This window comes from Danio rerio, chromosome 7 (assembly GCF_052040795.2).
Source record: "Danio rerio strain M-AB ecotype USA chromosome 7, GRCz13ab, whole genome shotgun sequence".
Classification (NCBI taxonomy): domain Eukaryota; kingdom Metazoa; phylum Chordata; class Actinopteri; order Cypriniformes; family Danionidae; genus Danio; species Danio rerio.
In genome coordinates this window covers 46,975,724-46,990,617 of record NC_141027.1, presented here as the reverse complement: position 1 = coordinate 46,990,617, position 14,894 = coordinate 46,975,724, and the positions used below count along the sequence as shown (strand labels likewise).

The following is a 14,894-nucleotide window of genomic DNA, read 5'->3' as shown; positions in this document are numbered from 1 at the left end:
CTCACACTAAGAGAGATATAGCACTTTAGAGTTCTTCACAGTTACACAAAAAGTGTTACCCCAGTTTCCCCTAGTTTGACAATTTATAGACAAGAGCCTCTTTGATCTGAATTAACCATCTTTGACAATCTGTGTGGATGTTATTTATGTTTTGTCTTTTAAAACGTAGCCTAGAGACCTCTAAAGAGTGATGTAACATCCTGTGAGAACCATCAGAAATGTGCTGGCAGTTCTGTGCATTAGGGAAGCATGTGGGCCATATGAAATTATGAATTACAGACACATGCACGCTGGTATCATATGATAAAAGCCCATTCTCTCCAAATGACCATATCTCACCCATATTACGTCCTCCCACCTCGCAAGCCCATCAGCTGCATGCTGCTACAGCTGACATCTTTTACAACAACCATCATGCTCCATATGTCCCATCCCCTTTCTCTCTCGCTCTGGAGCATCTCTGGAGTTCCCACAAAAAGCTGCGGTTTGTGATGACGGGACACATTGTGTGAAGTGCAGGAGCGCAGAACAGCACAACATACCAATAATCCTCCTTTACAGTCTAAATATGGCACTTGAAGAGCAAGATGCAAAAGTTGAAATGGGATCACGGATAGGCAATTAACACCGCTCTTCAAATCTCCTTTAGGCTGTGGAACAGGGGAGAGGAAGAGTATAGGAGAGCAATGCTGAATATGGTGGCAGAAAAAGGTGACCTTGTTAGGTAATTAACATCTCTCTCCAAGTTTAATTAGAAAGGCTACATCAATTCAAAATAAGAAGAAAAGGAGCGCGGCAATCAAAAAAAGAAGAAGAGGAAGAAGACAGAAACACCGGCGTCTGTATATAAAATGCTCATCTGATTGTATAAAAGCATTAAAAATGCACCTGTTCGTGGATAAATTGCTTCACTTGCTGAAAATCCTCAGGGGCCAAGTGCTTTTCAAAATAGCATCAAGTGTTAAGATGCTATTTACATGAGTTGATACATAGAATGCAAAGCTGGGGGAAAAAAGAGAAAGACGGCAAATTATTTTTGCATGTCTCAGTCCTCTTGTTAAGATTCAAAACAATGCTTCAAAACTTTCCTGATTTGGGGCTCTGGGTCTCTGTTGGCCCGTTCTTTCCCTGCCAAAGCCTGCCTTAACCCCCTTTAGTGTTGAGCAAACAATCTCCTCCCGCTCACAATAACTTTGAAGGAAGATGTTTTTGTTTAAGTCCCAGAGCCGTTATTGGCATCGGGTCCAAAAATAAAAGCGCGTTCTCGTTGTAGGCTGACTGACGTGTGGCTGACAGTCCGCGTAGATGAGCCGTATATTCATCAGATGTTTAATTGAGACGGGGTGCTCAGGTCGCCAAGTTAATGTAGCAGGGACGATGCGGGATTTATAATGATGATTGATGTTGTGACGACACCGGCCTGACTAGGAGAGATCTGCACTGCTGGCTCTGACATCGTGGATGGACCGGAAAGAGGTTTTTAACAAGGGCTGAATGCTATCTACTTCCTCCTGCCATTCAGCTCCACTCGTCCGACATGACAGGTCTGACCTCATGAGTGTCCCTGTCCAATCGGACAGATATACAGCGAGTCCACAATGCAAACTGTTCTGGAGGATATCTGAAGCTTGACACAGAGATCTGTGTGTATGGGGACATCTTTGGGTGAATGATGGAATATAGAAAGACTTGCACTGCACTGGTAAAAAAAAAAAAAAACGTAAGTTAGAGGTTTTCCATATTTTGTGATTCATGTTTTCATTTTTTCCCTTTTATGTATTCAAATTGCTTTATAGGACTCTGATCTTTATTCTACTTTTAACCATAAAACATTAAAAATGTGACTTTTATTAAAATTTTTAATAGCTTAGAATGATATAATGTCTGGGTTGGTGATGTAAATTACGGTACAAAAACCTTGTATCAAACTGGCACATTTTCTGTTATTTTACAGACTTATTTCTCTATATATTATTTATTATACATTATGTTATTTCAAATTACTAAAATGTCAATAAAAAACACTGTTAAATTGAAATTTCAACATCAAAATCAACATATAGCAGAGATTAAAGTCCCTTAAAGCAATTCACAATTGTAAATATACGGAAAACACTTGTGAATCACAAAATACGGAAACTGTTAATTAACAGATTTTCTTTTTTACATTGTGGTACAAGTGTGCCACTGGTAAAAAATAACCTATGTAAAGCATATCCTAGCATATAACTAGAGAGAAAGTGAAAGATTTCACTAATCTCTGTCTCAGAGCATTGTTACACTTGTAGATAACTTGCAAGGGTTGCTATTTCTTCTGGTCAATCCAGGTGTGAAAACACAATAAAGAAGTATCTGTTCTCAAAGACAGCATCCACAAGATAGTCATAATTCAAATCAATTCTATAATTTTAGGCCATGTCCATGCTGATCCATTTTCAATTAAGACACTCCAGTTTGGCCATCCTGTATCACACTGGGGGGTCACAGTGGTACAGTGGGTAGCATGATCGCCTTACAGCAAGAATGTAGCTGGTTCGAGTCCCAGCTGGGTCAGTTGGCATTTCTGTGTGGAGTTTGTATGTTCTCCCCGTGTTCACATGGGTTTCCTCAGGGTGCTCCAGTTTCCCCCAAAAGTCCAAAGAAATGTGGAATAGGTGAATTAAAAAAGCTAAATTGCCCATAGTATATGTGTGTGAATGATAGTGTATGGATGTTTCCCAGTGATGGGTTGCAGCTGGAAGGGCTGCGTAAAACATATGCTGGATAAGTTGGTGGTTCATTCCGCTGTGACAACTACAGATTAATAAAGGGACTAAGCCAAAAAGAAAATAAATGAATGAATGTATCCCACTGATACCAGTGATGGGAAGTTCAGATCATTTTACCAGCTCGGCACTTTGAGTTCATTTAGATGAATGAATCTTTTTTCGAGTTTTTTCGTTCATTTTGCCAAAATATTACTAAAATGTTACGAGTTGCTTCCAAACTGATCTGCAACTACACCAAACGTTGATGACAATACAAACAAGTCATAACTAGAATGTTATAGCATAAGAAAGAGAAAACAATCATTTATTGTTTACCTGTTTTTTTGTTTTCTTTTTTTTTATGATTATGTCAGCTCACCTCTTTTGACAGGTCTTTAAATTTGAGTGGTTTGTTCACGTCACAAACAGTACCATTTAAGCTTAACTAAATCACACAGTCTGAGCCGAAAGGAGCAATGATTAGTACACCTTTTGAGTCTTCTAGTCTTTGAGTGGTTGACAGCATGTCAAGAGAGATGACAAAAGAGAGGTGATCAAACCCGAGGACTCAAAAAAATGAGCAGATTAATTCTGGCTTTTTTTTTCTGGCTCTGAATGCATAAGATTGGCTTCTGCCTTTCACGTGATGAACGAACGACTCAAACCAAGGACTTGAGAAATGAACGGATCAAATCTTTTTCCAGTTCTGACTGCATATGTAATGTAATGTTATGTGTATTTATATAGCACATTTATCGTGTATAGCCATACACCCAAAGAGCTTCACAATCGTGAGGGGGGTCTCTCCACACCACCACCATTGAGCAGCATCCACTTGGATGATGCAATAGCAGGCACAGGACAACTGTGCCAGAGCGCTCACCACACACCAGCTATAGGGGTAGTGGAGAGAAAGTGATAGAGCCAATTCGGTGGATGGGGATGATTGGGAGGCCATGAAGAGTAAGGGCCGATGTAGGGAATTTGGCCAGTATGTTTGTTATTTGTTTGTTTGTTTGTTTATATAACGCTATTTACAATGTAGATTTTGTCAAACAGCTTAACATAGTTCAAGTAAAGTCCAGATTTCAGAGTTGAAGTTCAGTTTAGTTTTTTTCAGTGTGGTTCAAATTTTACGGTTGAAAGTCCAAACACTAAAAAGCAAATCCATTGAAGCACAGCTCAACAAGTCCTGATCCAAGCAAGCCAGTGGCAACAGTGACAAGGAAAAAAAAACTTCACTAATTGAAAGGAAAAAAAAACTAAAGAAAATCCAGGCTCAGTTGGGCATTATTCTTCTGGTCACGCTGGACTACAGGATCAACGCGGAGACTCGTACACCAAGGTTACACCCTTACTCTTTACGAGAAGTGCCATGGGATTTTTAATGACCACAGAGAGTCAGAACCATAGTTTAATGTCTTATCCGAAAGACGGCACTCACTGACAGTACAGTGTCCCCTTAACTGTACTGGGGCATAAAGACTCACACAGACAGCAGGTTGAGCACTCCCTGCTGGCCTTACTAACACCACTTCCAAAAGCAACCTAGTTTTATTATGTGGTCTCCCATCCACGTAGTAACCAGACTCAGCTCTGTTTAGCTTCAGAAAGTAACTGGTCTTGGGCCGCACATGATTGGCTTTTGTCTTTCACTTGATGAACGAATGACTCAAACCCGATAGAAGACTTGAAAAAGGAACTAATCTTCTACTCCACCTGCACAAATGAGCGTGTGCACAAATAAATGAATCACTCGCTGAGAGGACTCATCATTCTCGAGTCATACAAAAGATATGAGAACGTGTTTTCAGTTGCAGTTTGGACTGTGAAAACATGGGTTTTTGGAAACAATGATGCATTTTTAGACATGCGACCACTCAGCTGAAATGGTGGATGACATTGTACATTGTCCATTTGGACAGCATGTGACACTGTACATGCTCCAGATTGCTTTTCTTTAAATAAGAGACTGCTTACTTGAAGCAATTGTATTGGCAAGTCTACTGATATATATTCTCACTCACTTTTGCATCTTCATACTCCTGATAATTGCAGCAACAACTCCACCTCTCCGTCGATCCATAAAAAAATAAAAACATTCATTTATTCATTCATTCAATTTTACCTTTGAACAGTGGAGTAGATTTTTCATCTAAGGTAACAGTGTGAAATGAATTTATTTTTTAATTACAAAAATGGCAGTAAGTCGTAATGTAACGATTCACCGTGAGTCAGTTGAAAATCAGTTCAAATATCTGACGATTCAAACCAGTACAAATGTTGAATGAATCACGATACATGCTTTCAACAGAGGAGGCGTTGTTAACAAGCGCAAACTCAACTTGCCTGCGCATCAGCGGCAAGCAAAAGGTGGGGCGGCAGACTAGAAATGACAGTTGTGAGGTGTGGCATACAAACACAATCTGTGTGCAAATACTGCGAAAAGGCATTTACGTACACTAACAGAACAACGAACATGATGCAGCAAAGTGAACTACTGTCACAGCATCTATATGAAAAAAAACTCTTAGGAAGGCAAACCCTGCTGACTGGAAGATAGGCAGCTCTTTTTGCTCTAACGAGTGCTAACGTTACGGAGATCACACGGGGCATCAGTGTTTTTATAGCGAAAGTGAGAAGATGTTTTTTAGACTGAAAGATAAAGTTGTGCTGTTACAGATACAGGTTTTAGATTATTTCTTTTTTATCCTCTCTTTTTTATTTAGTTTATTACGCATATTTTTATAATTTGCTTATTATATCATATATTATAATCAGTATTTTATGCCAATGGCCAGTCCCCTGGAGCAGAGGGCCAACTCACCACCTCTGAACACATTGCTCTCTGATTTAGGAAAGGCTTTCCTTTCCACAACAGCCATCTCAGTCTCCAGGGAAAGAGCTGTTTTCAGCAGGGGACATAGTATATATGCAAAGGTCTCATCTTATGCCAGAAAACATAAATATTCTAATATTTCTTTTTAAAAAAAAAAATTAAAATCCTAGCACGGCTTTAGTTTGTTTGTATTAAATATTCTTCTTCATTTTGTATTCGGAATTAGTTTTAAATTTGTAATTTAGCTGCACAGTCTTGTTTAGTTTTTATTATTTACTTTTTTTATTTGGATTTTGTTTTAAAATCACAATTTAGTTATTGCAGAAAAGATTTTATTTAGTAAGAAAAAAAGCGCAGCATTTGAGAAAAAAAAATGAAAGGGTGCTTGTTCACCTTCATTTATGTCAAATAATTTTGTTTAAAAAATTGTAACTAAATAGTGAATCGTGATATTATTATCGTGAGCCGTATCGAATCATGAGTCAGGTGAATCATTACATCCCTAATGATGAGTGAATATGCAAGTTTTTTTTTAGGTGGTCAACTATAGCTTTAGTGCAACACACTGAATGCGCTATAAAAGCATCATTTTACTAGTACCAAAACTACCACTCCGGAACACTGAAAAAGCCAAGGTGAAAGCATTCAGGTTTTACCAAAAATATATGGGGCTTCAGGGCTTGAAGCCCACCTCTAACAGTCCCTTATGATGGCATATAGCCAGAATTGTATAGCTACAGATATTTCATGCAAATGAATGTAGACATTTACATGAGAGCTGTGGCCTATAAGTTTGCACAGATATTTGAGCCTCATCCCTCCGTCTCCTCCGAGGTACCATATAAAATGAGAAAAATAATAAATGCAGACTTTCATGATCACAAGAGTGTGTTTTTAAAGCAGAGACGCAAATAAACAAATCTAAAATGAAGTGACTACGAACAGCACAATCACAGAGAAAAACGGATCGGTCGTGTCAGCACTTGTCCCTCATAAAGTGAGCCGTGCAGCAGGTACATGGATGTGGAGGGGCTTGTAATTGCCTACAAGTGATGCACTAATAACGTGACAGTAACCTTAGGACCTCTCTAGAGGGTCTTTTCTCTTGTTTTCCAAAAAAGAAGGAAAAAATAACACCAAAAAAGAGGGAGAAATCCATGGAGAAAAGACAGACAGTCAATGAAAAGACGAGAGAAGAACAAAACCACTCCACCTTGCAGGAGTTCAGGGTCCGATTGGCGGCACTTCATCCAGCAGCAATTATATCGACTAATTAGAATTGGACAATTTCTTGTTTGAAGTATAAAGAAATGACAAAGGAGAGCATGTGAAAAGCTATAATTCAGAGCGAAACAGCATTAAAAATCCAGCCTAATCCCGCGCTAGCATGTGCCTCAACGATAACATAGAGCGCAGACTATGTCCTCGATTCTTTCTCTTTCTCACTCTCCCCATTTTTTTCCTCCTTTTTTCGCCTTTTTTATTTTATACCATCTGGCCCTCTCATCTCTGACATAAAAAAAGAAAACTAATTCATGTTCGGAGTCATCCACATGATGAATAGTGTAGGTCCAGGTGCTATGAGTGTAAAAAAGGAAAGTGGAGGGAAAGAGAGGGAGGGAAGAGGATGAGAGAGAATTATATATGTATATCATCTCCCATTGTACACAAGGGTGATTTTAAACTGTGTTCATGATTAAAGTGAGGGCTTACGCTCCAGTATATTCCTTACCGCAAAGTGATCGTAATTAGATATTTAATCTGTAATCCAAAATAGCCCATGATGCCAAAGACAAAAAAAGAGAAGCAGTGGAAGATGAAGGGATGGGAGAGAGATGATGAATCCAGGCAGAGAGAGAGAGAGAGAGAGAAAAAAAAAGTGGCTTTTTTCTATCATATGAAGGTCACAATGCGATGTGATTGTTTGCCTCACTGGAGGTGAATTATGTCACCCAGACAAGCTTTTAACCCATGTTACCTTCATTCTCTCTCTCTCACGCTGGCGCTCTCTCTCCCTCTCTCTTCTTTAAACAGTTTTCTATTGAAGAGGATTCAATCACCATAATGAATCTGAGGCCAGGCAGCAATCTTCTCCACAGAAAGAAATTCTAAAAGGTTATAGAATTTGTAAAATGAACAGCGCGGAGGAAGTAAATGGCAGCGTGTGTGTGCGTGCGCGCCTGTGTGTGTATATATATATATATATATATATAATATATGTATGTGCAGAGTTAGGGAATCAATTATTGCAGGACACAAGGCAGTCATAATATTTAGCGGCCCTCATTCACTCTACTCAGGTAAGCTCAAACAGTGCTGCTTGTACAGGAGGTGAGGTTTATTTTTAGGAAGAGTGTGTATATGTGTGTGTGTGTGTGTGTGTGTGTGTATGCCACGCCCGGCAGGCAGAAGGAGGCTGGCACTGAAGCGTATGAGGGAGGCGCCCCTGACTGAGTCTCATAATCATATGCTAGATTAGGTTAAGTGGTGCACAAACCCGTCAGTAATTCAGCCCACTGTCTCCCAGGGAAACTGATTCACTCCTCCCCCTCCTCCATCATCCCAAAGCCATGAGACACACACACACATGCCAAACACTTAGCCGGAACGGGGTAACATATAGGACGCAAACGATCCCCCATATGTGATCAATGCGCCCGTCGGTCCTCCGTCTGAGCTCCTTCATGTATGAAATGACTCCATCTTGGAATATTTCAGAGCCCCGGCTGGATTGATTGATTTGTGTTATTCTGAGTGGCGTGTTCGCTTACTCCATCTTCACCCAAAAGCCAGCACGCCGAGGCGCTTAATGTTCCGTCAGAGCCCACAACATCAGATAGTAGGGAGGGTCAGCGAGGAAGACACCTATCCTCCATGTTCCTACATAATGAACTCTTAAAGAAGGTTGCCGGCTGTGCGGAGAGAGCCACGGGAGCCTGGAGCTCATCAGTGTCAGTCCTGAAAAGGTTCCGGAATGAATGAGCGCGAGGAATCAAAGGGAGATTACACGTCTGACCATGTATCATCCTCGATATATTGAACGGCGCCATTGTGTAGATAGAGCGCTTATAAAAAGTGGTATTGTGCCGGCCTGAAAGACTGTGTGGGCTCTCTGCATGACTAATCTGTCTCCTCCCATTATTTTATTCAATCTTCGCTGACTTTATGCCTTTGACATTTTTGCTACACTCAGTAAGTTTGAGTTGAATGGACAATTTTAAAGATTTTTTTAAAGGCATTTGCCAAGGCGGCCCGTGTGTGTGCGCGCGGGGAACAAAAAAAGAGGCTATCTCTTTGTTTCAATGCATAATTTATTACTAAAAATGGTCTTTTGACTAATTCCAGCGGGCAGGGTGAGAGTCGGAGCATGTTCTTTTCCTCTCGCTGCTGAAAGGCGCATTGGATTTTTCAAGTGAAAACATTTGATAATGCCTCAGTAAGAGATGTCTCTCTCTTAGTTCCTCTGTTCAAACCTTTCCACGTGCATTACTCACAAACAAAACACACACACACACAAGTCCAAATGAATAGCGGTTTGGGGTCTGCTATAGATGCGACGCTATTTATATTCCTAACCAAACTGCTAAGAAAACAATTCAGAGGCAATGAGCTGTTTTTGCATTCATAAGCATAACTGATGTGCTCTGAGAGATTTATACAAAATCGCACAAAACACGCACGCACGCACCTAAGGGCTGTGAAAAAGAAAAAGGAAAGCAATTCGACTTGTGGTATACTGCCAAAAAATGCAGACACATTCGCACATGCGATGCAACAGCTAAGCGTTTTGTACGTACGCGGCCATCGGCAGCCAAAGCAACAGGGTGATAAAACACAGAGTAGGACGGTCACTGGCATTAAGAGATTAGCTTAAGTCCAAAAGCAATCATCATCTGAATATTTGATTATTAATCTGTCCTGTTAAATTGATTATGGTAATGCTGAGGACAGGTGGGATCGGGAACAGCACCTGGCCACATATGGTGGCCTCACACAAACACACACACACACACACACACACACACACTTCTGCAATGTTCAGCCACCACCGTCATTACACCACATCAAATGTGTGGACTCATCCCTTCCTCCCTCTCTCTCTCCCTCTCTCTCTCTCTCTCTCTCTCTCTCTCTCTCTCTCTCTCTCAGGTAAGGGCTCCCTTCTGGCCGCAGGGTATGGTGTACTTGCAGCCGTGAAATCAGGTTACAGAGAGTGAATGAGCTGAGTGTGACTGTCAAACACAGTAAAACACAGCAAGACAAGTGTGCTTCCCTCTGACTTACTGAGCAAACATTTATGAATGGGACAGTATTGACACAACACAAATTATGTCCAATATCAAAGTACAGTAAATTATTATTTAAGGGGGAAAATAAATCATAGTATAAATAGACAATTGTTGTGAATTCTGAATGTGGCTTCAATAAATACAGAGATTGGAGTGGAAAAAATGAACAGAAAATAATCGAGCACCTTCCTCTGTTAAAATAGTCTACAGATATTTCGGAAAGATGCATTCAGGTAATTTTTTGTTTACGTTGTGCTGGCCGATCTGACAATTGATTTGGTCTTATACTGACACCCAGAGGAGTGAAAGTGACTTGAGAAGTCATTGTAGAAATGTCTTGAGGCATGATTAATTAATTCAGTATGTGAAGGAACCTATGAACAAGTAAGGCTACTGAAATACACAGAAATTTATTTACCTGGTTAAGTGATCTCAACGGCTCTGGAAGTGTTTATTTTTTGCTAATTGAAATGCTATTAATTTACTTGGATAAAATTAAGTTATTATTATTATTATTATTATTACATTAATCAGTCAGTGATAAAGAGATAGTTGACCCAAAACTGAAAACATACTATCTATTTACCTTTAAGAGATTCTTTCTTCTGTTGAACACTAAAGATGATATTTTGAAGAAAGACAAAAATCTGTAATTATTGACTACAATAGGAAAAACAAATACTGTGGAAGTCAGTGGTTACATCTGTCCAGCATTCTTCCAAATATCTTCTTTTTTGTTCAACATAAGAAAGAAATTCAAACCGGTTTGAAACAAGTAAAGGGTGAGTAATTTATGACAGAATATTCATCTTTGGCTGAACTATCTTTTTTTTTTAAACTGCCACTAGATGATGGAAAACGGTAAACAAGTAAATGTAAACTGGCACCTCAGGTTTTTTTAGAGGTGGCATTCAAAATCCAATTACACATTTTATAATTTCAAAATTATATATCATTTTTTTCTTGCTGTGGCAGAAGATCAAATGTCTAAATTTGGTCCATCCAATTGAGTCACACCTTCTGTAGAACATTAGCTTTATATAGAAAATCTTCTACCCACCCTCATGTCACTCAGAACTTTTCTTCCCCCTGCGGATCACACAAATCTGATATTATCAAAATGAACCAAGGTGCTATTTTCTATACAGAAATCATCCGTGGTGATCCAATTTTATTTTAGTTTTAAAAGTAGAGTAGTAGTCATATTAGTGATAGCAGTATTTCTACTACTACTACTACTACTACTACTACTACTACTACTACTACTACTACTACTACTAATAATAATAATAATAATAATAATAATAATAATAATTATTATTATTATTATTATTATTATTATTATGTAATACATCAAAGTTTAAATATGACATGAATATAACAAACAAAGTACATTACGCTATGCTAAACAAATTAGTTACATATAATTATTTATATATTTCTTAGTTATATATACGTTTTACTTTAATATATTAATATTTCATGACATATACACACATACATACATACTTACCGGCCACTTTATAAGGTACAAATACGTAAATTACAGGAAATTTCTAATCAGCAAATCACATGACAGCAACTCAATGCATTTAGGCATGTAGACATAGTCAAGACGATCTCCTGCAGTTCAAACCGAGTATCAGAATGGGGAACAAAGGTGATTTAAGTCACTTTGGTATGGTTGTTGGTGCCAGATGGGCTGGTCTAAGTATTTCAGAAACTACTGATCTACTGGGATTTTCATGCACAACCATTTCTTGGGCTTACAGAGAATGGTCTGAAAAAGAGAAAATATCCAGTGAGCAGCAGATCTGTGAGCGCAAATGCCTTGTTGATGCCAGAGGTCAGAGGAGAATGGCCAGACATGGTTCCAGCTGATAGAAAGGCAACCGTAACTCAGATAACTACCCGTTATAACCGAGAGATGCAAAGAACATCTCTGAACACACAACATGTTGAACCTTGAGGTGGATGGGGTACAACAGCAGAAGACCACACCAGGTGCCACTCCTTTCAGATAAGAACAAGAAACTGAGTTTACAATTCGCACAGGCTCACCAAAATTGGACAATAGAAGATTGGAAAAACGCTGCCTGGTCTTATGAGTCTCCATTTCTGCTGCAACATTCAGATGGTAGGGTCAGAATTTGATGTCAACAACATGAAAGCATGGATCCATCCTGCCTTGTATCAACGGTTCAGGCTGCTGGTGGTGGTGTAATGGTGTGGAGGGTTATTTTCTTGGCACATTTTGGGCCTATTAGTACCAATTGAGCATTGTGTCAACGCCACAGCCTAGCTGAGTATTGCTGGCCATGTCCATCCCTTTATGACTACAGTGTACCCATTTTCTGATGGTTACTTCCAGCAGGATAACGCACCAAGTCATAAAGTGTGAATCATCTCAGACTGGTTTCTTGAACATGACAATGAGTTCACTGTATCTAATAATCTAATAGAGCACCTTGAGATGTGGTGGAACAGGAGATTCACCTCATGGATGTGCAGCCGACATATCTGCAGCAACTAAAATGATGCTATCATGTCAATATGAACCAAAATCTCTGAGGAATATTTCCAGTACATTGTTGAATCTATGCCACGAAGGCAAATTAAGGCAATTCTGAAGGCAAAGTATGATTGTTTTAAGTATGATTGTTTTGCTAGACAAACACATAAATGCCCAGAAAAAAGCTTGCTTTTGAATAGCATTGGATTTGCGAACTGTCTGGCCTTCTATCTAAACCTCACTCTCATATCTAGAATTCCATATTTTCACTGTGCACATGAAGATACTGCTGGCCAATCCATTCGCATGCACATGTGGTCTGTGTGTGTGTGTGTGTGTGTGTGTGTGTGTGTGTGTGTGTGTGTGTGTGTGTGTGTGTGTGTGTGTGTGTGTGTGTGTGTGTGTGTGTGTGTGTGAGCAGCAGCAGCAGCAGGTGGAGTTCTGAGTTGATGAGCTTGTCATAGCTGATTATGTCACTGTGGGGCTAGCCTTCAAAACTGACGGCAGAGCTACAAGAGCTCTTACACGTCTGTCAACACACAGCGGAGACAGGCTGCTTTAACAATCTCACACTCACACAGGCTCATGGGGAAATCTATATCTTCCCAGCGAGGCAGTGCAGGGCAGTTAGAGTGGTACAGTGTTGGGAGAATTTCAGCAATGAGTGGAGTCTGTTTAAAGGCACGGGCGAGCGCTCTTAGACATGAGCGCAGAGGAGTAGCTAATCGCCCTGTGATCTTTTAAACACGCTATGCTATGTTCAACGGCAGCTTGAGAACTCATTTAAGGCCTCGGAGGAGAGCGAGGGGGGCGAATGTGCTGAAATTACCCGCCGCTAAACTGCTAAAGTCAGGCTAAAGCGCTGATTTATTCAACAGAGACAAAAGACCAAGGGAGGGTTTTAAGAGATTCATATCACTGCCAGAGTCTCCTCCGAGGAGCTTTGTGTGGAAGTATGTGTGTGTGTGTGTGTGTGTGTGTGTGTGTGTGGTTAGACTGGTCTTTTTTTACACAACTGAAAGCATGCAAGTGAAACTGTATTTAACGGGTAAGAGTAGAAGAGTGTGTACTGCATGCGCGTCTATGTGAAAAGACTGGCAGCTTTCAAAGCAAATCAAATGACCAACGAGAAGCAGGGGTTTGGCAGATGATTCATTTTTAAACGTGTCGACTAAATTACTGACAAAAATGTTCATTAGCAGACTAAAAAAATATGTCATACTCATAATTATTTTAAAAAACAAACAAAAAAGATGAGATGAGATGAGATGAGATGAAATAGTGTGACTGACAATGCTTTTTGTTTTTTGGAAGTTAACATTTCTTATGGATTATTATTAGGGCCAGATGGAATCTGCAGACATCTCTTGCTATTTCTGCGCTGAATTTTATATAAAATCTGCATATTTATGCAGAATCATTTTGGGAGTCTCATTCCTAAAAACTTAATATAGAAAATAAAAAATAATAAAGTTTACAATGCAAATCTAATTAGATCCACTTATTTGGTAAACAAAGCAAGTCTCTCATATAATAGCGTCACCGAATTGTAAGGTTCTATCTGCGCTCTGAATGATTTTGAGATATTGAGCTTCAAAGTTTTTGCATTCCATAGCAAACAGTGTGTGTGTAACATTTGTTTTTTTTTTTAATAAAAGGTCTTAAAATGTAAACAACTTATAAAAAAACATCCCATCACGTAATTAAGTTGTCATTTAATAAGAATATGTCAATAACTCAATTTTAACAAAAATGTCAGAAAGAACTTTATAATTCTAAGGTGACGATATATCTACTAAAAGACAGAGAATATTACTTTAAAAACTGTGTTCTAAATAAAACAAATGAACATTTATTAGTCAATAATGTTACTGAAATGAATTAAAAAAACTGAATGAATGTAAATTTACACACATTTGCACAAGTAAATAAATAGACTCAAAGATGGGCTAAAATTTTGCAGACATCAGATTCTGTGTTGTCCTGCTTTTTATGTAGCAATTTGTAAATGGTCTATAGAATTTCAGAGATCAAAGTGCAGATTAATGGATTGATTGTCTCCCGAAAGAAAGAACAGATTCAAAATTGTCTGAAACAAGTTGTCCGGCTTCCTGTGGGAAAACTAGGTTTGTATTAAAGTTACAAACTGCCAGTTCAACCTGTTGTTTTAGCTGAGACCTATTTTGCTGTTAATCAATCTTCTGAGCTTTGAATGCATTTCCAAAAAAATGTACATGGTACAATTGACACCAATTATTTTTTATATATCATTGTGAAAACAAGTTAAGGAAGCCTCTGGAGCTGAAAATCTGATACAATAATGTATGGGCGTTTTTTTTTTTTTTTTTTTTTTTTTTTTTTTTTTACTATAAGGGTTCTATCATACACCAGGAGCAATAAGGCACAGGTCGTGTTTTGCGTGATTTATTTCTATTTTCAGACTAGCACAACCCTAATTGCCACTTTTTGTGCCACGTTGTTTAGCAAGTCTGTTTGTGCCTTAAATA

At 39.0% G+C, this 14,894-nt stretch overlaps 1 protein-coding gene across 16 annotated transcripts in view; it reads right to left on the bottom strand.

Annotated features, from left to right (window-relative positions):
* The window catches only part of znf536 (zinc finger protein 536), a 497,364-nt gene that overhangs the window by 376,007 nt on the left and 106,463 nt on the right, over positions 1–14,894 (bottom strand). The window contains exons 8-9 of one of the 16 annotated variants that reach the window (XM_087261688.1): positions 1,085–1,699; positions 889–1,002 (exon numbers count right to left, since the gene is read on the bottom strand). The exons of the other annotated variants lie outside the window; for them this stretch is intronic. The gene's annotated coding sequence lies outside the window, so the exon portion shown is untranslated. The remainder of the gene's footprint in view (positions 1–888; positions 1,003–1,084; positions 1,700–14,894) is intronic. 16 annotated transcript variants of the gene reach the window in all.